This window comes from Gopherus evgoodei, chromosome 5 (assembly GCF_007399415.2).
Source record: "Gopherus evgoodei ecotype Sinaloan lineage chromosome 5, rGopEvg1_v1.p, whole genome shotgun sequence".
In the NCBI taxonomy this organism is placed as follows: Eukaryota; Metazoa; Chordata; order Testudines; family Testudinidae; genus Gopherus; species Gopherus evgoodei.
This window is the reverse complement of record NC_044326.1, coordinates 106,141,887-106,168,547: the sequence shown is the minus strand read 5'-3', so window position 1 is coordinate 106,168,547 and position 26,661 is coordinate 106,141,887. Positions and strand designations below refer to the sequence as shown.

Sequence of the window (26,661 nt, the reverse complement as noted above, 5' to 3'; positions counted from 1 at the left end):
CTCCTGCAGCTAGTGGAAGCTATGATTGGCCAAACCTGTGGACACTGCAGGTAAACAAACTGGCCCAGCTCACCAGCAGATTTCCCTGATGGGCCGCGTGCCAAAGTTTGCTGATCCCTGATGTAGATGCAGGCAGATATCATTGCATTAGATTACGCTTAATTTTGTTTAAAGGTTCTCTTTGCAACCAGGCAGGCTAGAAAGTTCTGTTTCATTTTGAAAACAGAATGAAACAGATTCTGGAGATCTGGAGACAAATATTGATGTCAAAATGATGCACTGATGATCTTTCTGACATGGCATCAAAAGGTGACAAAGCCTGTGACTTAAAGCAAGGAATGGAGACTGGGTCAGGCCTCAGGAGTAGACCTGGGCAGGAAGTAGGAAAATGAGGAGCTGGTGAATATGCATAGTTTATAGCTTTACACTCCAAGCAGAAAAAGCTTTTACTGATGCTCAAGCTTTCACCTTCCCATGACTCAAAGCTTTTCAGGTGCTAGGTTCCTGCTGCTTCACAATAAAAGCATTCAGCAGAACAGGAAGCTGGAGACTTGTGGAATAAGCAAAGATCAAATAGGACAAATCTGATTTGAGTGGCTTTGCTGCTGCACACTACAGTCTGCAGTCTTGAGTTCTCACTCTTCACATATATGCAATGCAATGCAATGATGCATCAGGGAATTCCATACTTACAGCCATTGCTCTCTCTGGTGCAGTGCAGCTTCCAATGCATAGGTCTGCTGAAATGGTCAACTGAGCCTTATATTGTTAACTAATTTAGCACTGGAAGGTGCAGGTAATGGTGTACCATTACAGTATAATATTTATCTCTGTGTTGTTTAAGGGCCTAGCACTATGGGATCCTGATACTGACTTGGAGCAGGATAGAGTACATACAGGCTCACTATAAAATATCATTTTCCCCAACACATTTGGACTGGCACTTCTTTTGTTAAAAAATGGATTCAAATTGAAAGTGCTGCAGAGTAGCTGTCAAGTTAAACTTATGATAAAGGTAACTGCTTCTCCATGCGGATTTTCATGGTGCCAGCTGGAAGTGAAATTGACAGCCACATGTGTAATAAAAAAAATTCAGTCTGAATCATTTTTAAAAATATTACACAGCTGGCCTAGAGTTGGTGAAATGAAAACATAGACAAGAAAAGATGAATAGATTTTTTTCTTCAGGTTTAGGCTCTGATTTAGAAAATACTTAGGTGCTGAACTGAATAGACTGGCCTAACCAACTGCTTAAGCACATAAATCCAATGTAATTTAAGTACATATTTAGAGGTAAGCCCACGTTTAAATGCTATTCTGAAAATAGATAATTCCTGAATTGAAGCGTCGGTATATCTCATGAAGTAAATGCACATTTAATGTTGCATCATCCTGAGAGACTACATAAATTTAATCAATCACTGATAATACATTAATTGATTCACAAATTTCCAAAATTCACTGTGCAACTCATATATTTTCTTCTGGAAGTTCATTTTAATAGCAGCAAGCAGATAAGCACTTTTGATGAGCTAGCATAAGTAGATCTGCTATCAGTTAATCAGATAATATTTAAAGGCCGGATCTACATCTTTCCATTTACTTTAATTGGGTTTGGATCAGGTCCTAAAAGCAGAATGAATACAGAGTCTAAGTTTGGTCTGGTCAGTGACTTTGCTCTGTGTGCTAAGTGTCAACAGATGTAATAGAAATGTCTTCATGTCTTAAAGAGATCCAACATTTAAAAAAACAAAATTGGCTTGCCCCCATTCCTTCTTATTTGAGACCTGTAACAAAGGCACAAAGTTTGTTTATTTTGCTTTAAAATTCTTAGGAATGGAAAATTTGGTTTCCTTTAGTTTTGTTAGTAGACCATCAGGAAGTCTACGTGACTGAACATCTTCTTTTATTCAAAATGTTAACTAGTCATTGATATTAAATGCCATTAGCAAAAAACTGAAACTTCAAAAGCTTTAAACAGTTTGACCAAAATTTCATTCCACTCTCCATAGCTCAGCTTTCACTCAGTTGCTTCTTGTGATGTTATCATTAAACTAGATGTTTCCAGGCCTTGGAAAAATCTGCACTCTAAACAAGATGTTGTAATACAACTCTACCCTGATATAACATGGTCATTGGCAGCCAAAAAATCTGACCATGTTACAGGTGAAACCGCATTATACAGGGATAGCAGTGGGGTAGCAGCGGCAGGGCTGAGGCAGTGATTTAAAGGGCCCGGGCTCTGGCTGCTGCTGGGTGCTTAGGACCCTTTAAATCACCACCCAAGTCCCGTTGCTGGAGCCCTGGAGTAGCGGCGACAGGGCTCTGACGGTGATTTAAAGAGCCCCAGGCTCCGGCAGCTGCGGGGAGCCCCGGGCCCTTTAAATCTCTGCCCAAGGCTTGCTGCTGGATATAACTTGGTAAAGCAGCCCCGCCTCCTGGAGCATTGCTTTACTGTGTTATATCTGAATTCATGTTATATTGGGTCGTGTTATATTGGGGTAGAGTTGTATTTAAAATAGGGTGACCAGATGTCCTGATAAAATCAGGACCGTCCTGATATTTAGGTGTTTGTCCTGCATCCCGCCCAATCTTTGTCCCGATATTTCTCTCCTCTGGCAGCACTTGGCATTTTTTTTTATTTCGCTCTGTCAGCAGAAATCAGCTTCTTTTTTATTTTTATTTTTTGCTCTGCTGGTGGACATCTCCAAACCCCCCTCACCCCATGTATCCCGATATTTTCTGCCTCTCATCTGGTCACCCCTAATTTAAAAAAAACCAACACAAAACCCCAATTAACATCATAACGACAGATACAAGCTCAGTCTGTCCCCTTTAAAATTTTGTATTTTTACAACAATTCCTACTATTTCTAACATAGTTTCAGCAATATGAATGTTAGGTAGATGGTTTTCTAGCTCATGCAGCTAATTTCAATATGTGTCAATTGGACTAGCTATAAGCAGGTTTTACCATCAGTCCCTGAACTGGCTGCTGAACCCAGAAAGGCTTGATTGCTACTAGAGTTCCCATTGTCAATAGCCATAGCATAGCTGAAAAGTGGAAGACTTCTTGTCCCCACTGTTGTAATCAGTGTTACCTACAGTGGAGACTGGTAAAATAAAACTCTATTGTAGGCAAAACTCTAGTTAGACTTCTTAGACGAGAGACCATATGCCCCAATAAGATCTGCACTTGCATTCCTTACAATAGATATGTTTTAACATGCCAATTTCTTTAGGCATTAAGTTGTGATTGTGACATAATTACAGTACTATATTGAGTAGAAGAGTAAATAACTAAATAAATAAAATGCAAGATGGTAATTCTTGTATTTCAGTCTCACTTTCTCCCAGCCAGAATCTGCATGATGTGCGAGGTTGGAGGCTAGTCAGTATCCCAGTAGGGAGAACAGCCCTTGATTCTTCCTGTCATCCCTCTCCCTAAAAATGTCTAATGAGGAGAAAAACACAATAGACATTTTTAGGGAGAGGGAATAACTTTTGTTATGGATCCAGTGATTTATATAATTTTGATGCCCTAATTTTCTGAAGTGAGTAGCCACTGCTGCTGTTCCACAACATATCATAAAAGAAAACTAAACTGTCTGGAGACAGGAAAAAATAACTTTTTTCCACTCATATGCTTAACCCTAAGTGTATAATCTCTTCTTAATGCCTGAAGATTAATACAAAAATTTTCAGTTAATGTTCACGGAACTTGCAAATATAAATCTGAGTATGAAGGTGAGAGCATATCCATTTATGGAAGTACACTGTTTCCTCTTCAGGACACTACAATAGAGATATTCAGGACCTCTAAGCTTCAGATGGAGAGGGGAAGCATAATCTGCAATTTGCACATCCATATGAGGCACCATTTCTGGATTTGGACATGTAGGTATAAGAGGTATTTGAACATGAATGTGGAATTCGGCAGTGCTAAATATATCTCATTAATAAAATTGATTTGCTTCAGATTAGACATAGTGAGGAGTTAAATTAATATATTTTACTGCAGTTACATTGCACTTCTTCTATAGTTCATTAAAGAAAAAGCCACTATGTGACCAACAAGAGGATGCTCTGTTATACCTGATACCAGGAGTATGCCTGATCCAATGGGAATGGTGATGATCTTAGCCTCCATGACCAGGAAAGCCAATCATTTGGGAATGTCCTCTGAATGAAAGTGGTGTATTCTCGAACAGAAAGTGACTACTTGCATTGACAGGAATGAGAAAGAAGTCCATGTACCTGGAAAAGAACAAAGAAAAATATATACTAAAAATAGACTCCAATTATTAATTTTACATATACATATTTTTACTTAGCTTTTGGGTCTGAAGATCTCAATACTTAGTCCATATTTATGAAATAGGCCTCAAGACATGAGGTAGACAAGTAGTATTATCTCCATTTTACATCAGGGCAAGGTAAGGGAGTGATAGCCTGACCCGCCATCCCTGGACTATACACACCAGACTGTTGCTTCCTCACACCAGATGACAAGTTCATCAACATACTAATCACAGTAGAAATTAATATTAAACTATGGTAAACAATACAAGATTTAAAATTTTACTTTTTTTGTGAAACCGTTTCCTGTTTTTTGTCTCAGCATGGGTGGACAAATATGACAAATATTGCAGGAAACTAATGTAGTTGTAGCCATGTTCATCCCAGGCTATTAGAGAGAGAAGGTAGGTGAGGTAACATCTTCTGTTGGTGAGAGTGACATGCTCTTGAGCCACACAGAGCTTGTCAGACCTGAAGAAGAATCAATTGCACCTTATTGAACTAAGTTTAAGTATCTTGGTTCATTGTATAAAAATGCAAGTATTCATGTGCTATTGTGAGATTGTACATAACTTCTTTTAGAGGCAGACAGGATGAACATAAATTCTGGGAAGTATTATGAGCTTTGAAGGACTCTTAGAACAATAGCCCAGCCAAGACTGAACTTTCAGTTGAGTGAGCTTCCTAGAACACACTTGGCAGGAGGGAAATGCAAATTACTCACCTCTTGACCCATCCATTTGAACCTGCACTTGAGGAGAAACCATTTGCTTTCTGATCACCTGTTACATTAGGACCAGACCAGAGGCCCAAACTGGATAAAAGAGTGACTCTCAGATTCATGGCTGTGCTTGTTGTGAGCTAGAAGTGGTTAATAACTTGTGACCACAGGAAAAAAGCCTTGTGAAGGGCACAGACCCAGACACCATGCCATACTTCCACTTCACCTTTTTGTCATAGAAATTGGTCTCAACTCAGGATTTGCTTCTACCAATCCTGTTCAAGGGAGACATCATTTATCAACAGCCATTAAATCAAGAGAAAGAGCCTTCCTACTCCCTTCCCTGGAAGCAAGTCTTGGCATACAATTTTTCCTGCTTTAGGGATAGACAGCCCCCCAGCTTATTGACAGAAACGCTTTAATTATCCCCCTTCCCCCAGGCACTCTGACAGTAGTGGCTCTAACCATCAACCCTAACTTCGGTGACCAGAAGTCCCGAATTTATAGGGACAGTCCCAATATTTGGGGCTTTCTCTTTTATAGGCACCTATTACTCCCCACCCCCTGTCCCTTTTTATCACATTGCTATCTGGTCACCCTAACCCTACTTCAAGGCTTGTTGCCCACCACAAAGATCTATTTCCCCACATATGAGCACCTACAGAAACACAGACATTGACCAGAGAGACCTCTCTTTATTTAGGGTAACATCCTCTTTATACTATTCTCCTACTAACTCAGCTGCTCCAATTCTAATTAGCTAAAGCGGCACCACCAGGAACACCTGATCATTCCCAGAGGTAGCCCATGGAGTTGGCATGGGCCAAGTAGGCCTTAATTCTTCTAAAGGGCCACCGGCCCCATGACAGTGGAATTGGAAGGGTTGTTAGTGGCCAGAGCCTTTGCTGGAGTTGGACTGATCTCTAGTAAGTTTATTAGCATGTGCATACGTTCTTTTGTTGTTTTAATGTTTTATTTGTAATGTTTTACTTTAAGAATATATGTAGTTGCTTGGAAAGAGCTGTGTGATAACTTCTAATTGTGGCAATTATACTGTTTATAGCATCTGAGGAGAAAAGCAAAGCAGGCCTGGTACAGCAGTCTGATTTTATTGGGGAACTCTCAGAACAGGCAGGGAACTATGCAGCCTGGAAATTCCCCAGTCAGGAGGAAGATAGACATGTGTCTCTGCCCAAAGGAGGTGCTCATAGACTCATAGACTCATAGACTTTAGGGTCAGAAGGGACCAATGTGATTATCTAGTCTGACCTCCTGCACAAAGCAGGCCACAGAACTCTACCCATCCACTTCTATAACAAACCCCTAACCTATGTCCGAGTTATTGAAGTCTTCAAATTGTGGTTTGAAGACCTCAAGCTGCAGAGAATCCACCAGCAAGTGACCCATGCCCCACGCTGCAGAGGAAGGCGAAAAACCTCCAGGGCCTCTGCCAATCTGCCCTGGAGGAAAATTCCTTCCCGACCCCAAATATGGCGATCAGCTAAACCCTGAGCATGTGGGCAAGACTCACCAGCCAGCACTCAGGAAAGAATTCTCTCCAGTAACTCAGATCCCATCGCATCCCACATCCCGTCACCGACCATTGGGCATACTTATCTGCTGGTAATCAAAGATCAATTGCAAAAATTAAGCTATCCCATCATACCATCCCTTCCATAAACTTATCAAGCTTAGTCTTAAAGCCAGATATGTCTTTTGCCCCCACTACTCCCCTTGGAAGGCTGTTCCAGAACTTCAATCCTCTAATAGTTAGAAACCTTCATCTAGTTTCAAGTCTAAACTTCCTAGTGTCCAGTTTATACCCATTCGTTCTTGTGTCTACATTGGTACTAAGCTTAAATAATTCCTCTTCCTCCCTAATATTAATCCCTCTGATATATTTATAAAGAACAAGCATATCCCCCTCAGCCTTCTTTTGGCTAGACTAAACAAGCCAAGCTCTTTGAGTCTTCTTTCATATGACAAGTTTTCCATTCCTCGGATCATCCTAGTAGCCCATCTCTGAACCTGTTCCAGTTTGAATTCATCCTTCTTAAACATGGGAGACCAGAACTGCACACAGTATTCCAGGTGAGGTCGCACCAGTGCCTTATATAACAGTACTAACACCTCCTTATCTTTGCTGGAAATACCTCGCCTGATGCATCCTAAAACCGCATTAGCTTTTTTAACGGCCATATCACATTGACAGCCCATAGTCATCCTGTGATCAACCAATACTCCAAGGTCCTTCTCCTCTGTTGCTTCTAACTGATGTGTCCCCAATGTATATCTAAAATTCTTATTATTAATCCCTAAGTGCATGACCTTGCACTTTTCACTATTACATTTCGTCCTATTACTATTACTCCAGTATACAAGGTTATCCAGATCTTCCTGTATGATATCCCGGTCCTTCTCCATGTTAGCAATACTCCCCAGCTTTGTGTCATCCACAAACTTTATTAGCACATTCCTGCTTTTTGTGCCAAGATCAGTAATAAAAAGGTTAAATAAGATTGGTCCCAAAACTGATCCTTGAGGAACTCCACTAGTAACCTCCTTCCAGCCTGACAGTTCACCCTTCAGTACAACCCGTTGTAGTCTCCCCTTTAACCAGTTCCTTATCCACCTTTCAATTTTCATATTGATCCCCATCTTTTCCAATTTGACTAATAATTCCCCATGTGGAACCGTGTCAAATGCCTTACTGAAATCAAGGTAAATTAGGTCTACTGCATTTCCTTTGTCTAAATAATCTGTCACCTTCTCAAAGAAGGAGATCAGGTTGGTTTGGCACGATCTACCTTTAGTAAAACCAAGTTGTAATTTGTCCGAATTACCATTGATCTCAATGTCCTTAACTACTTTCTCCTTCAAAATTTTTTCCAAGACCATACATACTACAGATGTCAAACTAACAGTGTCGGATCACTTTTTTTCCCTTTCTTAAAGATAGGAACTATGTTAGCAATTCTCCAGTCGTATGGTACAACCCCTGAGTTTACCGATTCATTAAAAATTCTCGCTAATGGGCTTGCAATTTCATGTGCCAGTTCCTTTAATATTCTTGGATGAAGATTGTCTGGGCCCTCCAATTTTGTCCCTTTAAGCCAGAAGCCTGAGAACAGGTGCACTTGCTGGACAATGGAATGCAGTTGTCCTGAACTGTGACAGCACCCAAGGACACACCCTGTTTTGAGACAGTAGTGGTTTCATGTAGGACTGTATGAAAGTTGGCATCTTTGATTTGCACAAGTTTCAGCAAACCTTATCAGCATATCCAAAGTCAGATCTGTGCTCAGTAGTAGCGTGCTGCTTATTCCATACTGATATCAGTGAGACTACTTGTGAAGTACTGTAAGCAAGGGTGGCCAGATCTGGTCAGTTTGCATGCTACTGGAGTTCCTGTGCTTCATTCTGTCAAACCTGAAAACTCAAATTGAAGGTTCAAATGACAGATGGGCCCTGGGCTCTGCTTGTTACTTTCAGTTGTCTTCTGGAGGATGGGTCATCAGATAGTGGCTAGTTGGCCTTCTCTCTACCTTTCCTATTCAATATCCTCTGGGTTGGATAGATTTAGGTGACTTCTCTACAGCTCCTGCTTCTTATCCTACAGCACTGGAGCAAATGGCTGGACCAGTGGCATCAAGTCTCCTTACTATGGACAATCAAACAACTTCTCTATGGATGCTGCTTTGAAATAATGGTTTTGGATTTCAAAAGACGATATCAGAGCAACTCTTCTTCTTTGGCTGCAAAAAGTATGTTTTGACAGTCAGGTCCAAGTGTTGTTGCTACTCTATTTAATGTGTGTGCAGAGGCAGGGGCTGTCTGTTCCTTCCTATTTAGTACCCATGGCTTCCATTCCATGTGAAACAGCTCATTGGGTTGTATCTGTTTATTAGAATCTTCAGACTCATCCCAACAGCTTCATTATGTCTTATGTTAGTCATGAAATAAACATTATTGGTAACTGAAGCTGAGCCATGAATAGCTGTGACAATCATATCAAGCCAGCACCTTTATTTAATCACCTGTTTTATCATTAACTAACTAGTAAGTGGGGTGTTTACACAAAACATTAAAAACGCAGTGTATAAACATATCAAAAGAATCAGATTGTTTAGAAATATTATTACTCATGGATTGCACAGCTTATCATGCAATAAAAGTAGCACCTAATGTTGTATAAAGTGCCTGATAAGCATTCCCTCTCCAGCACTTTTTGCTTTCCTTTAATTTTCGGAATAATTATAGCTGTTATTGGAACATTTGTACCTACAACTTCATTCGTGTACAATACAATATAGTACAGTGTATCTTTATATCTTAAGTAACCATGTTCTGATTTTAAAAGATAGAAACTCTTCTTCTTCTCCTCTTCCGCTATTTCCCTTCATTACATTAAGTAACTCTGAGGTCCTGTTCCACTAATAAATGAAAGGCTTTACTATATTGTTTAATTCTATACAATTTCTGGGACTTCCAAGGAGAATTGAAAGCATTCCACACCTTTCAGGATACAGCTCCCAATTTTTTTACATGATCGTTTTGGTATAAGTAGTGAATCCGCATGTATGAATCATTAGTGATTTTTTGAATATATTTAACACATTTCATGATTGCTATGAAATGTGCTGAACTAACAGGAAATAGTTACTAGCATGGTTCCTGGTTCATGGGAAATCTGAGCCCTTGGAGTGGAAAAGAACACTCAGAATGTGTGACATGGAAGTCAGGCAGGGACAAACAGAAGGGAGCCATATGGAACAGGATATCACTGGGAGCAAGAGGTGCAGAATTTATGAAAGGACTAGATATTTATATGGAAAATAAGACTATCCAGAGTTCCAAAAGCAAATATATTTTTTAAAAGTAACAAGAGTATTAGAGGGGATACAAACCTTTATACTACAGAGCATATGCTGATGCCTAATTACTAGCAGATAGGAAGAAACTTTTCCTGACGAAAGTTTATCTCATAAGTGCATAGTCCATGATTCTTTGCAGCTTCATCTGAAACACTGAGTACTGGCTGCTGTTGCTGATGGTATACTTTGCTAGATGGACTATTGGTCTCATCTATTATGGCAATTCTTATGTTCATATATGATTATGGAATCAAAAGATTAATTGCACACAAAAACAGGGGGTCTAGGAGTGTCCGTGAAGGAGAAATTCAATAATGGGAGAGGAAAAATAACCATCTTTCAAAAGTATATTTCTGATTGGGCTGATATAGTTTGTTTAATGAAAATTTGGATTTTCACACACAAACTGTAATAACCACTTTGATAACAATTTCAATTAAAATTAATAAACTCACAACAAATTCTGGGGGGGAGGGAGGAGAAAAAATAATCCACTTTGACCGTACAAAATAAGAACAACTTCAAGAATGTATTGCTGTTGCATTTTTTAAAAATGTTTAGACCACCTTTAGCTAATATATTTGGGCAAGAGTAATCCCAAACACATGTAACGTATGATGGGAAGGAGGAGGTTAGAAAGCAGTAATGACTTTTATGAATGTTGCTTTATGACAGTTAAACATACACTTTTTCTTCATGTTACAGGACTGTGATGGGAGAGCAGGTGAGCAACAAGACAGTCTTCATTATGTTGTGGTTCTTGCTGTGGAAGTTTGAGAACCCCTGTGATGACTAATTTAGATATGAATCTGAACTGAGATATGTTGACCAAAAAAATCCCATAATATACTGGACTTCATATGTGAGGGCTGAATAGCAAAGACTTTCTGTAGCCTTGTTTGTTTAGTAGAGGTTTTCCAAGCTCTCACCCTTCGGTTTAGAATTCTATATTATTTGTTTAAAAGTACAGTTGCAGCTAGAAAGAGCTAGTCCTGCAATACCTGCCAAGGAGGGTCCTTCTGCGCCGGAAAAAAACTCAAAGTACTTGTGAGCCAGCTGAACTGGAGGCAAAGTTTGCAAGTTGGTCCAGCTCTGAAGAACATTGTCCAGATTCACAAAGATGTACAAACCCAGGTGCTCATTCCCATAGTTGGACAAATGGGTCATGAAAATTCTGATTTGCATAACATATACAAATTTGAACTAGATTTTTTATCTTAATTTCTGCATTTTTTAACATCAACTTTCTGGAAAATAGAAGTAGATTCTTAACACAAATATAATTCAAGTACATTGTTGTAAAATAAATGTTACAATATTGCATTGATCGCATCAGTGAGAAATCTCTCAAAGTCTTGTACTTATGATTTAACTAATATTCCTGCCTTTCGCTGGCAGTGTGTTTCACGCCACTAATTACAATATGTAAAATCATCTCATTGAAATAGCTGATGAAATTACCTGAAAGAGCTTTTATTTTCTAACTCATGAATCTGGAAGCAGCAGAGGGACTGTATGCATGGGTTTGACACTGAGTTTTCTTTCATAAAGTTCTCTCTGCAAAACTATTTAATATTCCTTATCCATACTCTGACCAGAAGAAAATACTTCCTAGACCCCCTCTGCATTTTTGGGTGAGAAGCAGAACAATTTTGATTTTATCACCACCCAAACATAACCAACTAATATCTATTGTGGGTGTACCACTGTGCATTAGGCCAGCCTCAGGATGTTGGCAGCACTCAGTGTGATAATTATTTAAAGTGCAGCATAAACTGAGGTACTCAGATACCTCAGTTATGAGAATGACATAAACACAGAGATAGATAGATGGATAAATAAAACTGATGCACTTGATCTGAAGAGTGCATGTAGATTTTCATTTCCCCTATTTCCTAGCCTCCATAGAACTTAGGAAACAATGAAGAAAATAGATTGTAAATATTTCGACTTTATTACAAAAATATATAAATAATTCATGAGTATTATTATCTTCTTCTTCCAACAACAGCATCCCTCTTCTGACACTGGTGTCACCTGTTGTAATAATTGGGCCTTCAAATTTACCCTAATTGTGAGCTCAACTATGGCCAGTGATTAAACATTCATAAAATGTTACAACAACTTATAACAGTTCAGCCGATCGCGGATCCCACTGGCTGCGGTTTGCCGTCCCAGGCCAAAGGGGGTGGCAGGAAGCCGCTTCCTGTCACCCCCATTGGCATGGGACAGTGAACCGTGGCCAGTGGGAGCTGTGATTGGCAAAACCTGCCAACGCAGCAGGTAAACAAACTGACCTGGCCTGACAGGGTGCTTACCCTGATGAGCCGCGTGCCAGAGGTTGCAGACTCCTGATTTATAACAACAAATGTTGACGGGAAAATGTGCAAAGAAGGGAGGGATTGAATTAAATCCAAACCAAACGGCCTATTAATATAATTCAAGGACTGTACTAAGATAAAGCCAGAAAGTCAACTACCCAAAACTGGTGTGTCCAAAATTAAGCCTGATTGATGGGGGAAAAAATAAGGGGATGGGCTATTCTACCTATCACTCTTTTGGCGGGTTCTTAAGAAAAGTCTCTGGGGGAAAAAGTTGACTACCATGACACTGGCGGACTGAAAGACAAAAGAAAGAGAAGGAGTTAGCTTCACCATCAGGACTGCTGCCACACCACCATCTTCAGACCCCAGACCTACTCCAGCCTAGTCCTGAGAGATGTCCTGACCAGACCAGGCCAAAGAGAGTGAGTAAGACACTACTACCTCCACTGGCTCTGATTAAATCCTGACTACCACCTGGGACATGAAACTTTGTCTACCCTTGCCCAGGAGTCCTTTCCCTTCCCCACATTATTTATTCTGTTTCCTATTATTCTCTTTTTTTCTGTCTAATAAGAGTCTGGCTTAGCTGGTCATGGTTGCATATTTTGCAACACTCCTTTAAGCCTGTGACCAGAGCGGCAACTAAAAACAATGCCCTAAACAACCTGCTGGTGGTAAAGGTTTGTCAAGTCTTGGGGAGGGTGACTCCAATATATGACCATATACTGTGACTGTGTTTTTTTCCAGTAGGAAGGTTGCAAGTGAAAGTCAACGCCAGAGACAGAAGCTGTATTTTCTAACTTTGCTGTTCTTTTCTTTCCCCTTTTGTGGGTGTTTGTTTTGTCTTGTCTATTAAGAAATGGGATTGAACTTTAACAACAACCACTCCAGCCCATTGCAACTAACTTTTTCCTCATTTTACCATCTAAAAGATTGTCCGGCAAGGTTTCTTTATTTCTTTCTACAGCTAAAGAGAAAGGTGATAAAGGATGTTGTTAAAATGAAACCCTCTCTTAATACCTTACACTTCAAAGGCGTTAACTGTTTTTTCCTTTTCCCCCCCAGTATCTTAAAACAATTTTTAATTATATGTTTGCCATGATACTAAGCAAGCCGCGGGCTCTGTATACCAAGCCCTGAACCTTGTTTAAGGTTGGACAGTGCAGGGTCATATTAACACTTTTGACTCTTTAGGTCCAAGCAGTCCAAATTAATACAAACCATCCCTTTGTCACATGGTAGAAAATGTTGGGAGGGGTCTGCTTCCCAGTAAAAGAGAAATCAGTGATGCAGACTCTGCATATATTTTAAGTGAAACGTGCTGTATTTACACATATACTCCTGGACAAATTCTGAATTTTTTCAGCTGGCCACAATATTTCAGTTTGTAATTAAAAATCTGAACTTTCCATGAAAGTTTTCCATGTTTCAGTGAAACAACCAAAAAATTGTTTTTGTCAAAATGTTCTGTCGAAACAATCTCCAATTTTATGCCAAGCTCTACTTATTCATTTTCTATTCTCCTTTTCTTTATTTTTCCAGTAAAGACATATCAAGGAACAATTTAGGAGCTTGCGGCTTTTAGGATATTTGTTGATTTGAAGTAATGTTTTAAAAAATGCCTGAGTGACTTAGAAGTCCAACTCATATTTGAAAATGATTTACACACTTAGGAGCCATTGAATTTCACTGAAATGCATGCTTCTGATTGCCGAAATCACTTCTGAAAATGAAATTCAGGCGGCTTAGTCACTTACGTGCTTTTAAAATACTTATACTTTTTCTCCCTCCTTATTTACTAATGACCCTATTTGCTCTGGTGTTTTCTCCTTCCTCTTTTCCACCATCACTAATATATCTGTTAAAGTCCTTATTCTTCTGACCTCATTAGGCCCTGATTCTGCAAAGATGTTTGCAGCACTGAGGCCTTAGCATTAATCACTAAGAACAGCTGCATTTAGTGAATTAGAAGGAAATAAATAAAACTTGTATGTCAGTAGATTACCTAATGTAACATTTTGTATGTCAAGAGGAAAAGTAAAAACAACCTTCTTCCATCTATCTCAAAGTACACTTATTTTGTGTGTGTGTAATATTTTTCAATTTATTAAAACTTACTAATACATACTAATATACATAGCATTTATATATCCATTTAACATATTTCATAATAAATGACTCATTCCTGTTGGCTGATATAGCATCGGATAGTCCCACTTTTCCCTTTGATATTTGCTCTGTTCACTTTAATGGCATAACCATAAGCCCAGTTCCAACCAGCAACTGTTCTATCACAAGATATTCTTTCCTGTGTTTCTGCCTGTACAAAACAAAGCTGAATCTCACCCAATATATTTTCAATGGGATTTCATAAACTGTAACAGTATTCATAATTTTTTTCCTAAGCCCTCTGGCCCAGACAATTTTGTCTTCCACTGAAGACTTGAGTAGTATGCAAAATTACTTGTAAAATCAGGATTACAGTGGAAAACAGTTTCTGTCTCAGTTGACCTTTTATGATGAATGCATTACAAACAAACATCTTACCAGACATCCAGTCTCCTGAGGCATTTTTTTCAGTCATTACTCTAGGCCTTTGTGTATTTTGTTTTTGTGCACAATGTAAATGAAGAGGCAACATTATTCAGCCCCTTTTAAGTAAAGCTATTGAGAATGTACAAAATGGGGAAATGGAGGAGGGAGTAGAGATAGGAAAATGCCTTAACTCCACATAGATTTCTTCTCAAAAAACTTCTGTAATCTTGGGGCCGGGGATGGGGATTGACTATACTGGGTTCCATCAGCATTTACCATTTACAGGAGAGAATTCTACTTCTCGTTGATTTTTGACAGTATTACCAGTCATAACTTCATAGAGATGAGTTGTTCCTGAAAAGTGTTCCCCAAAGCACTAGATCTCAAGAGGCTTTTCCTCAGGATGAAGAATGATCATCTTTTTTTCTGTCTTTTTTTCCTCCTAGCCATTACAATAGAAATTCTTCTCTCTGAATTCTCATGTTTGAATTATCCGGTGGCTCTCTTTGGTTTCTTGATATAGTATGTATAATAGTAAGTAGGTATATGATTTGATCACATTTATAATGTGTAAGCAGAATACAGTCCAGACCAGTAATACATATACTTGGTGCTTTAAAAGAGGCCAACTTCACAATGCTGAAAACTGTTATGAGCCAAATTGGGATGATTAAACAGAAAAATGTTAATAATAATTGGAAATTGCTTAAGAACACTTGTCTAGATGCCAAAAAAGAAACAACCCACACAATTGAGAGAGAAAGCCATATTAAAAATCAACCTGGTTTAGAGTGGAAGTGAAAGCAGCTATAAAAATAATTTATAACAAATGAAAGAAAGAGGAAGTTGATAGTAATGAATATAATCAGAATCTAAGAACTATAATAAAGTGACAAGGCAGCATAAGGAGAAATCTGTGACAAGCAGAATTAAGGACAGTAAGAAGGAGATTTTTAAGTATGTTAGGAACAGAAAGAATCCTGACAATAATAATGGCCCATTACTAGATGGAAAGGGTAGTATTATAAATCAGGATGCAGGAAAGGCAGAAGTGTTCAATATATATTTCTATGTATGTTCTGTATTGAGGAGTGGGAGAATATATGAGGTAGTTTCATCATATAACACTCTTTTGATTCCACTAATATTTCAAGAGGATGTTAAATGGAAGTCACTAGACATTTTTAAATCAGTAAATCCATATAACTTCCATCCAAGAATTTTAAAAAAGCTGGCTGATGAGCTCTCCAGACCATTAATGTTAATTTTTCAGTGAGTCTTGGAACATGAGGGAACTTCTAGAAGACTTCAAAAAAGCTAGTTTTGTGCCAATATTTAAAAAGAATAAAAAGAATGACTCAGACCTGTCAGTCTGACATTGATCCCAAGTGTGAGAATGGAACAGTTGATATAGGAATAGATTAATTTAATAAAGAATTAAAGGAGGATAATTAATACCAAGCAACACGGGTTTATGGAAAATACAGCTTGTCAAATTGATACTTTTTTTGATGTAAGGAAAAGTTTACTTGATAAACATAATACTGTCTATATAATTTACTTAGACTGTTGTAAAGAATTTAATTTGGTATCACACAACATTTCGATAAAAAAGCTAGAACAAGTGGTGGATTAGCCACTGGGCCAATGGGGCCCATACCCAGGGGCCATGGCCAATTGAGGTGCCCCCACACTCCAACCATCTCCACCTGACTGGAGCTCAGGCCAGGGAGCAGGGTCTGGGCGTGGGGTTTTGCCCCATTCCTCCCACCCAGCGCTCCAGCCAGGGAACGGAGTTGGGGCACAGGGGCTTGCCATGCTCCGCCTGCCCAGTGCTCCTACCAGGGAGAGGGGTTCGGGTGTGGGGACTCGCCCTGCTCGGCCCACCCAGTGCTCATTTTACCGGTAGAAGCACAGTGGGAGTGGGGTTGGGGGACTGCAGATGGAAGGGGTGGGTCGAGCTCGCATTTGCTCTAGTCCAGGGCCCCACAAAAGCTTAATTTGCCTATGACTATAACAATATTAAATTAACATTGCACACATTAAATGGATTAAAAGCTGGCTAACTGATAGGTCTTATAATAAAACTATAAACAGGGAATCATGGTTCTAGTGGGGTTCTGCAGGGCTAAGTTCTTGGCTCTATGCTACTTAACATGTTTATCAATAACCTGGAAAAAAACAATAATCACTGATAAAGTATGCAGATGGCACAAAAATTGGGAGAGCGGTAAATAATGATGAGAACAGATCACTAATACAGTGTGACCTTTTGAATTGCTTGAGTACAAGCAAAAAAATGGCTTTAATATGGCTAAATTTAAATGTCTACATCTAGAAACAAAGCATATAGGCCATACTCTCAGGATTGGGGACTCTGTCCTGGGTAGCAGTGACTCTGAAAAACATTCGAAGCTCATCAGGGATACTCAGCTGAATAGGAGTATCCAGTATACCTTATTTCCAGTTTGAATTTGTCTAGCTTTAGCTTCAGTCCCTGGATCATGCTATACCTTTTTCACCTAGATTGAAGAGCCCATTATCAAATATTTGTTCCCCATGTAGGTACTTATAGACTCTATACACATCACCCCTTGTCCTTCTTTTTGTTAAGCTAAATAGATTGAGCTTTTTACGTCTATCACTATAAGGGACGTTTTCTAATCCTGTAATCATTCTTAAGGCTCTTATCTGAACCCCTCTCCAGTTTATCAACATCCTTCTTGAATTGAAGGTATCAGAACTGGACACAGTATTCTAGCATTGGTTGCACCAGTGCCAAATACAGAGGTAAAATATCCTTTCTACTCATACATGAGATTCTCCTGCTTATGCATCCCAGGATCACAAAAGCTATCTTGCCCAACGCATCTCACTAGGAGCTCATGTTCAGCTGATTATCCACAACAACCCCCAAATCTTTTTCAGAATCTTACTAAAAGTGAATGAGAACCTTTAGGGTTTTTTTCTTTTGTTTCTGAAAGTCTTCCCTTGCATTGCTAATCTACCCAAACCCTTTTCAGAAAACAGTGTAATAGGGGGTGGAAGTGTTTAAAAAATGAAGAATATAATAATCAGCATTTAATGAAAGTCAACATTTACCAAGGACACCAAAGAATTATCTGAAATATCAGTTATCTCCCGATTCTAGGTAGGGTGACCGAACAGCAAGTGTGAAAAATCAGGACAAGGGGTGTGGGGTAATAGGAGCCTATATAAGAAAAAGACCCTAAAATTGGGACTGCCCCTATAAAATCAGGACATCTGGTCAACCTAATTCTAGGTAAAGTGAAGTAACTTATAATGGCATTGGGGAAGATTGGGCGTGTGTGTCTGTGTGTGTGTGAAATAACATTTTGGATGACAATTTATTATGTTATGGAGAAATAAACACCTACGCTAGGTCATAATTCAGAGAATCATTGAAGCATGTGCTTAAAGATCTTTTCTCAATGGTGATGCTTACCTGTTCAGGGCCTTAGGGCCACAACATTTGCAGGCAAAAACAATGGCAGTGGCAGTACATAATTTTTTGCAATTATGATTTTTCATGAAAGCTTATCTTTCCCATGCAACAGCTTATTTCAGAAACTCAGATAATCAACCTCATCTATATATGCACTTTTCATAGGTACAATGGCGCACCTGTTTAATAATAATAAAAAAGTGCCTGTAGGTGTATAACAATAATTGTATGATAAAATACTGCCTAATCTGATTAGTTAAATTGTAGCTCTCAAATAACTGTGTCTGGAGCCTCTTACTCTCCATCCTACTCAGCCTGCAGGAATAAAATACATTCACTTTACATTATTAAGAAGTTTTATTAAACTGATTTATCTATGAACAAAGGCACATGTGAATCAAAAATAGCCCTAGTTTCTGTATCCAGTCCTACCACCTTGTGGCACCTTAGAGACTATCAAATTTATTTGGGCATAAGCTTTCGTGGGCTAGAACCCACTTCATCAGATGTATGAAGTAAAAGATACAGGAGCAGATATAAATACATGAAAGGATGTGGGGTGCTTTACCAAGTGTTAAGTGTGATATCTACCAATGTTATATACACCATCATGTGCCAGCAATGCTTCTCTGCCATGTACATTGGCCAAACCGGACAGTCTCTACGCAAAAGAAGAAATGGATACAAATCTGACATCAGTAATAACAACATTCAAAAACCAGTAGGAGAACACTTCAATCTCTCTGGTCACTCAATAACAGACCTCAAAGACTCATGCGTCTGACGAAGTGGGTATTCACCCACGAAAGCTCATGCTCCAAAACGTCTGTTAGTCTATAAGGTGCCACAAGATTCTTTGCTGCTTTTACAGATCCAGACAAACACAGCTACCCCTCTGATACTAGACCTCAAAGTGGCAATTCTTCAAGGAAAACACTTCAAAAACAGACTCCAACATGAAGCTGCAGAACTGGAATTAATTTGCAAACAAGATACTATCCGATTAGGCCTAACTAAAGACTGGGAGTGGCTGGGTCATTACAAAACCTAAACTTAATTTCCCCAATACTAATTTCTTCCTACTGTTATTCATACCTTCTTGTCAACTGTAATGGGCCACTCTCTTACCACTTCAAAAGTTATTTCTCCTTCCTTGGTATCCTGCTGTTAATTGATTTATCCCCTTAGACTGACTTAACACTTGGTAAAGTACCCCACTTTCTTTCATATATTTATACCTGCTCCTGTATCTTTTACTTTATACATTTGATGAAGTGGGTTCTAGCCCATAAAAGCTTATGCCGAAATAAATTTGTTAGTCTCTAAGGTGCCACAAGTACTCCCAGTTTTTTATGCCATAACAGCCAGTCTCTGGAAAACAAAGTCAAAGACTTTATAAAAATGATTAAAACAACTCACTGATTATGTAAAACTGTCACCCAGTGGTAACTGAATACATTTGACATAAGGCACTCTCCCTTGGGTAAAATTGCTACTAAGGATCACCGCAGAACTTCAAAAAACACATCAACCAAAAGTCAGTTACAAATTCCCAAAGTAGTGATTAACCAAAAATTGTAACTTGAGATTGAAGAAGTAGTTACTGTGTACACTGACCCTTATCCTGGCATACATTTTAAAGAAGGTATCACTTACTGTATGAAGTAAGTGACACATAGCCAGAAAGTGTTAAGCATCATGCAGGATAATTGACCCAGATTTAACCTTTAGGGACATATTGGTAAAGAACATTTGTATTTTTTATGTTTACATATATATATATTGGAGGTTAACAATGTAATCAAACAGTCCCTGTCTATGTTGTATTTTGTTAATTCAGAGATCAAAAGGAAATCTTAACATTTAAATGAACTGTAAGCATAGTAATATTACTGTGACATATTACATCTCTCTTTGAAATGTATAGCAAATCACCTGTGAATGATGGAAAAAACAGGCAATTGCCAAATCCCTGTAGCAAATCACTGGTGATGCTTAGGAAATAGGTCTACTTCAAAGTCTCCACAATTGCCTATTGTTTGCCTAAGGACTCCGAGGTATCAAGAGAAGGCGTGGAACTGTATAAAAAACACCTGGGTCCTGATCTTTTTTATCTCAGATCTGCTTGTTGCTTCATGCAGGGGAAGCTTAAGTCTTAAGACTGAGATCTCCAGTCTCACCTGGATCACCCTGAATATGGACATTGGACTATAATCTATATACTAATTCTGAAAGAACTCCTTGCAACTACAAAGCTCACCATCCCTACTATGAATCTGATCTCAGAACTGTACTCATGTCTGTATGTATATTGATCTTTTAACCAATTCTCTTTCCCTCTTATTTTCTTAATAAATGTTAGTTTAGTTAATAAGAATTGGCTGTAAGCGTGTATTTGGGTAAGATCTGGAATATTCACTATCCTGGAAGACAATGTGTCCAATCCTTTGAGATTGGTAGAACTTTCTTATAGGAGGAATAAGATTTTCAGTAATCCTCATCATATTTGACTTGTTTTGGTGGAGGCTTACAGCTGGGATACTTTAAGGGAACTGTGTTGTTAGCTTCTGGGTAACCAGTAAAGTATTATAGAAGCTGTTTTATGCTGTCTTGGTAAATCTAAGTGTTGGACTATCCACCAGATTTGGGGATTGTCTACCCCATCCTTTGCAGTTCACCCTAATTGAGTAACCTTAGTGTGACTCCTTGGGACCCTGGTCACAACATCATAAGTATATGAAATTTTATAATTGTAATAATCCATAACAGCCACTTCACAGTGGAACAGCATTGAGTGGTAAGGCATCAAGAATAAAAGAAAGGCCAGATCCTCAGTTGGTGTATAGAGAATCTCCTGTTTACACCAACTGAAGTGTTAATAAAGGATTAGATAAACACATGAAAAGGAATAAGGCAAAGGAAAATTTAAGTGAAACGTAGGGGGATTATTTTAATCATATATGAAGTGTCTTCTAGCCCTAATCTCTCATATATACTGGCTTGATTTTTAAAGTCATTTTGCCTTAACAAATTCAAAAATCACTGATTATATATATATATTATATATTTCTCCCCCACTGTATTAGGGATATAGGTGAGATCCTCGGCTGCTGTAGTGAAGTAATAAAGATATGCCAGTTTATATCTGCTGAGGATCTGGGACTCTTCATAAGCGATTTTACTTAACTTGGTTTCTGAAAATCTCTGTTTATGTTAATATACCTCAATGAGTCTATACTAAAATACTAGGAGAAAGTACAAAACAGTGAGCCTGATTCTGTGCTCACTTATAACAATTTTACACTGGGGTAACTTAACTGACTTCATTAGGTTACTCCTGATTTAGGGCCAGGTATGACACATCCTGCATGCCCACACAAGGGAATAAGCAGACATTAGGCATTCACTTGCTCCCCTGCATCATAGCAGAGAAAGTAAATTCCCCAGGGATGCTAGCCCCCATCCTGCATCGGTGGGTGGGTGGGTGAGTGGAGAACTGGAAGAGCCTTGATTCCACTCCTCCCAGTTCCAATATACCAGTCACCAAAGATGAGTGGGAACCCAGGGGAAATAATATGTATCAGGTGATACAGGTGTAGGGAAGACAACCTTCTCTCTTCCCCATACTCCAGAGCAAGGGCTGGAGCCCCTTTGAGTTGGCATCTGATTCTCCACTTGCTTCTGGGGCAGAGCAGCTACTCACTGTGCCTTGCTCAGAGCTAGTGGCAAAGCTGTAAACCAGTGTAATAGAGCAGAATCAGGCCCACTGATTTGGCACCTGTACATGGTAAAATAGCAAACTTCAAAATGCCTTTATAATTGGGTGTTATTTAAAAAAAAAACATACTCCTATTATATTTCTCTGGAAAAAAATATTTTAATTTAAACAAAATGAGCAATTTTGAGGATAATTAAGTAATATAGCTAATAAAAATAAAATGCAATTTTAAGCTACAGTGAGCTGAATAAAATATTACACAGGAGCTTGCATTTTTATTAAATTAATCAATCTTTGTAATGACTTATTAAATATCTTGGGTATTCTGCACATGATAAAAATGGATCCCCATGGTTATATTGTTATATGCTTTAGCAACCTCTTCTAATAGCAGTACTTCACTGACAAAGAATTATTCTTTCCCCTCCCTCCTAAACCACTTCTTGAATATTGCAGCACATGTGATTTATGGCTGGAAATAATTTAACCGATTTAACACACTGTTCTGAAGAGAATATCAACATTTACACTTTTCCTTACATAGAATACTACCTGCCAATAGAACAACTTCTCTATGCACATAACCAATTTGCTTTGTATGAGCTTTTTCCTGGTATCATGATGCAGACAATATTCCCATTTTAAATACGTACCATAAAAGTACGTCTTGTTTCATACATTAAGACAATAAGACAAATTCTGCTCTCACGTACATAAGTACAATTTTCCCCTAAAGATTAATGTGGCCAGGTATATGCATTACACGGTGGTCAATTCTCATTTTGGTAACAAGCCAGAAAAATATTTTCCTCTTTATTCATTGTTAAGCATAGGAATTGAGTTACTCGAAGTTTTTGTATGCATGTATCAGTTACTATAATGTAATCTCATTGCCTTCAAGTTCTTCAGACCCACTGGGCACCACAAGTGAAACTGGGAGCAGAATTTGAAAATGTTGCTGTGTGTATAGGGTAACTGAGGACATGATTTTGCCTGCAGCAGTTGTATTACCATCATGAGTAGAGAGAGGCAAGAATGAGTCCTAGTCACCACTGATAAGAGCACTATTGGGGGCCTCTCTTACAGACCTCTCCATTTTTTTTCTCTTGAAACAGGCCATGGAGATCCCCTTCCCTCTCACAGTGGGCCTGCCATCAAAGGAGTGAGCATAGTAGTGCCTCTGTGACAGCAGCATTAAGTAGGAGATGGCATGTTCACGACATATAATCCTCTCACCAGTTTAAGTCACTGTCAGGGAAAGGCCAGTTATATACTGCTCTCCCATTTGCCCACAGGAACCTGAAGTCAAGGAACTGGCTCTGCCTGGTCCTGGCCCAAATATTTGCTATAGCACTTCACTGATTGCTGCTTCACTGAACTAGAAGACTTGACAATTTTCTGTCAATGTGGATTTGCATGTGTATGGTTTAGTGACATATAAATTAGTCATGCTCTACCTACATATACACCAATATCAAAGCCATAATGAAGATTAAGGACATCTTGACCCATATTCTTCCAATAAAACTGTGTTAATACTGTGCAAAATTAGACAGATCAATGCCAATGTATTACATTGGTATATTTCATACATATAATGTCAAAGTATTTAATGTGCTACAATATAAAAAGGAGAAAGATTACATTATAATTCATACTCTCCTGTTTTATTGACACTTAAAATATAATATGACAGTAAGTAAAAGCTTGCAAGAAGCAATGAATCTAATATAAACACAAACACTGGCGGGAGGAGACTATTATGCAGTCAGTTTTAACTTAACTTAAACCATTCAGAAATGAGACTGATATGATAAAAAGCCTAAAAAGCTGGGGTAATATTGTTGAGTTTCAATATTTCTCTTATCCCAAACTGTCACATATACTTTTTCTTATGAATAAAGGTTACTGTTGCATATATTTTTTCTTATGAGTATAGGCTAAACAAATGGAAAGGCTACATATCTGTGCATTTTTAGTCACCTGCTTATACTAAACTGAAAGAAATTTGGGTATATCTTGCTATTTTGGGCAAACCAATAATTATGACTTCATTGCCCCAAGAAATAAAGGTAGTTAGTAACACCATGAACTAATAATTTAACTTGAAAACTTACCATTTCCAAGAAAACCAAAAGGAAGTTTGGGGATATGAGAGGTTTCCTAATTTAAAACAAGGATATAAAATGCATTTACACTGAAGACTATTAGGTACTGCACCATGACAAACTGCACTGCAGAAAATAGAATACTAGTTTATATCATAATGCATTTCATTCCAGCAATATACGGAGAAAATTCCACAGCTGCTTAGTACTCCAACAGGGAACATTCATTATAATGGTATTCCACCTCTTGCAAAATGCACTTATTTTTTCTATTGGTGCACTGACCTTTACAAGCCTGTCCTACTATGTGAGAAGGACCCTTTTAATCTCTAGGATCTAGATTTTGTTCTTAAACTCTCTGGGCCTGATTCCCCTTTGACTTCAGTCAATTCTCCTCTGCTCTGTGTTGATGTAAATGAAAACAGAAATCAGGCTATATGTAATATGTCTCTCTTACCCATCTATTCATCAGTCTCTCCTGTATGGTATTGCTAGATCACCTCACATAAAAATGTCCAGGTGGGTTTTTTTTTTCTGTTCTGTGTTTGTACAGCTCCTAGCACAGTGGTCCATGACTGGAGGTCCTAGGTGCTATGGTATGATACAAGTATAACAATGCATGCGGGTTCTTGCTTTCTGCCTCCAAACTTTGCACCTTTCACATGCTGTTTTTATCTGGGGTTTTGTTGTTACTGTATCTGCTTATGGAAGTGGGGAATCTGACCTAAAATGTCTGAAATGTTCCTCTTTTCAGTGTCACATATGCAAACTAAATGAGTTCAGCAGAAAGCAAGGCAGTCAGAGTTATTTGTAAATGCTTGAACCAACTGAACTAGAATGCACTGACCAATTTAATAAACTTTTGAAGATGTAATTCATAGTTTAACCCTTTCAGACTGCCAGTGGATTAAAACATGATTTATCTAACCTTTAAACAATACATTACTGAATGCATGTGCATACATGGACAAATTTGAAGGTGTTCATAGCCCGTACTCAGGTGCACCGGGAAGTAAGAAGGCAAAAGGTCACCTTTAACTCCTCTGCTCAGTCCTGTCCAAATTGTGACTGGCTTTGGGGAGGAGAACAAGTGCAACTTATCTAACAGTCCCCAAATATGAGTAAGTGGCCAGGGAGAGAGGGGAGCAGGGATGCAGAATGGGAACTGCCCTGGCTGGGTGCACAGAGAAGTAGACAGCTGCAGAGAGGAAGCAGAGGAATAAACTAAGCTACTAAAAGGACTGATGGAATTTACTGTTCTTGCAGGACAATAAGAAAGCAGGGAGGAATGTGACTCTGAGTCACAATTTGTTTTGTAGCCTGCTCCTGGCGCAGCACAGCTAATTGCTGCCTCTTACTTGAATTCTAATTTAATACACTCTATCATGTGGCCTTGTGCTTAATCCTATTACTCCTAAATTGGACTCTTGATAACGGTCCTCTCCGGCAGGAGTGGCGTCAGGGTTTTTGGCACCCTAGGCGGGGGTCCTTCCGCGCCCCAGGTCGTTGGCAGCAATTCTGCTGTGGGGGGGTCCTTCCGCGCTCCCGGTCTTTGGGGCACTTCATCGGCTGGTCCCGGAGCGAGTGAAGGACCTGCCACAGCCGAATTGCCAAAGCCCCGGAGCATGGAAGGACCCCCCGCTGCCGAATTGCCACCCAGGATGGCAAAATGCCACCCCCCCAAATCCTGGTGCCCTAGGAAACTGCCTAGGTCACCTAAATGAAAGCACTGGCCCTGCTCTCCAGTAGACACCATACCTAATAAAACATTTAAGGGGAGATGTCCTTTCTGTGCATATGCTATAGTGCCCATCATGCAATAGGTGGAAACTGGTTTGGATCATTAGTAAAATGTACTCCAGAATGAGACTCCCTCCTCCTCCTCCCAGTCCCCCATGGCCTCCTTAAACTGAACTGCCCAGAACTCGAAGAATGGCTAAAAAACTCACTGCGTGGCAGACTTTTCCCCTATATGTGGCTTCTAGTAGGAAGGCCAGCATATTACCATAATAGATTATCTTATTTGGTTTAAATTATTACACTTGACGAGCACTGTATAAATCCTTTAAGTTATTGTTTTAATCTTTGATATTTCAGGTGGCATTTAATCACCTTCAGAAAAAATGAAAACTGTTGTAACTGTGTTTCCTCCATTCCTTGTTAACACAAGCCTGATTGTCATAATGGCTTAGCAGTATTGTAATTCAGCAGATCCCGCATTTTGTCTTTCAGTCCCTTCTCTGGCAGGAAATGGTGGTGTTATGGAAGTTTATAAAGCACTTTGGGACCCTGTAAGCTGAATCTAAATACAAACTAATATTTGTATTTGTAATGTTTGTACTTTTTGCTGAAACTATGTGACCTTACTGAATTCCTCCTCTACTTTCCCCTGTGCAATCTTAATTGCTGATTTATCCCCTATTACTGAATGTACACAGTTTCACTTGTATTCATGCAGTGGCAAGCAGATTTCATCATTTCATCTGAGTATTCCTAAGTAAATATCAGGTTTCCCTCAGCTTCCAGTTTAAATAACACCCCTAAACAATCTTGATTCACAGCCCTTGAAAAGCAATTTGCTTGCCATTGTATCATCCTAACATTCTGAGAGATGCTT

At 38.9% G+C, this 26,661-nt stretch overlaps 1 pseudogene; it reads right to left on the bottom strand.

Annotated features, from left to right (window-relative positions):
• Window positions 1–4,138: 4,138 nt before the first annotated feature.
• LOC115652688 overlaps window positions 4,139–26,661 on the bottom strand; it is a 96,740-nt pseudogene continuing 74,217 nt past the window's right edge.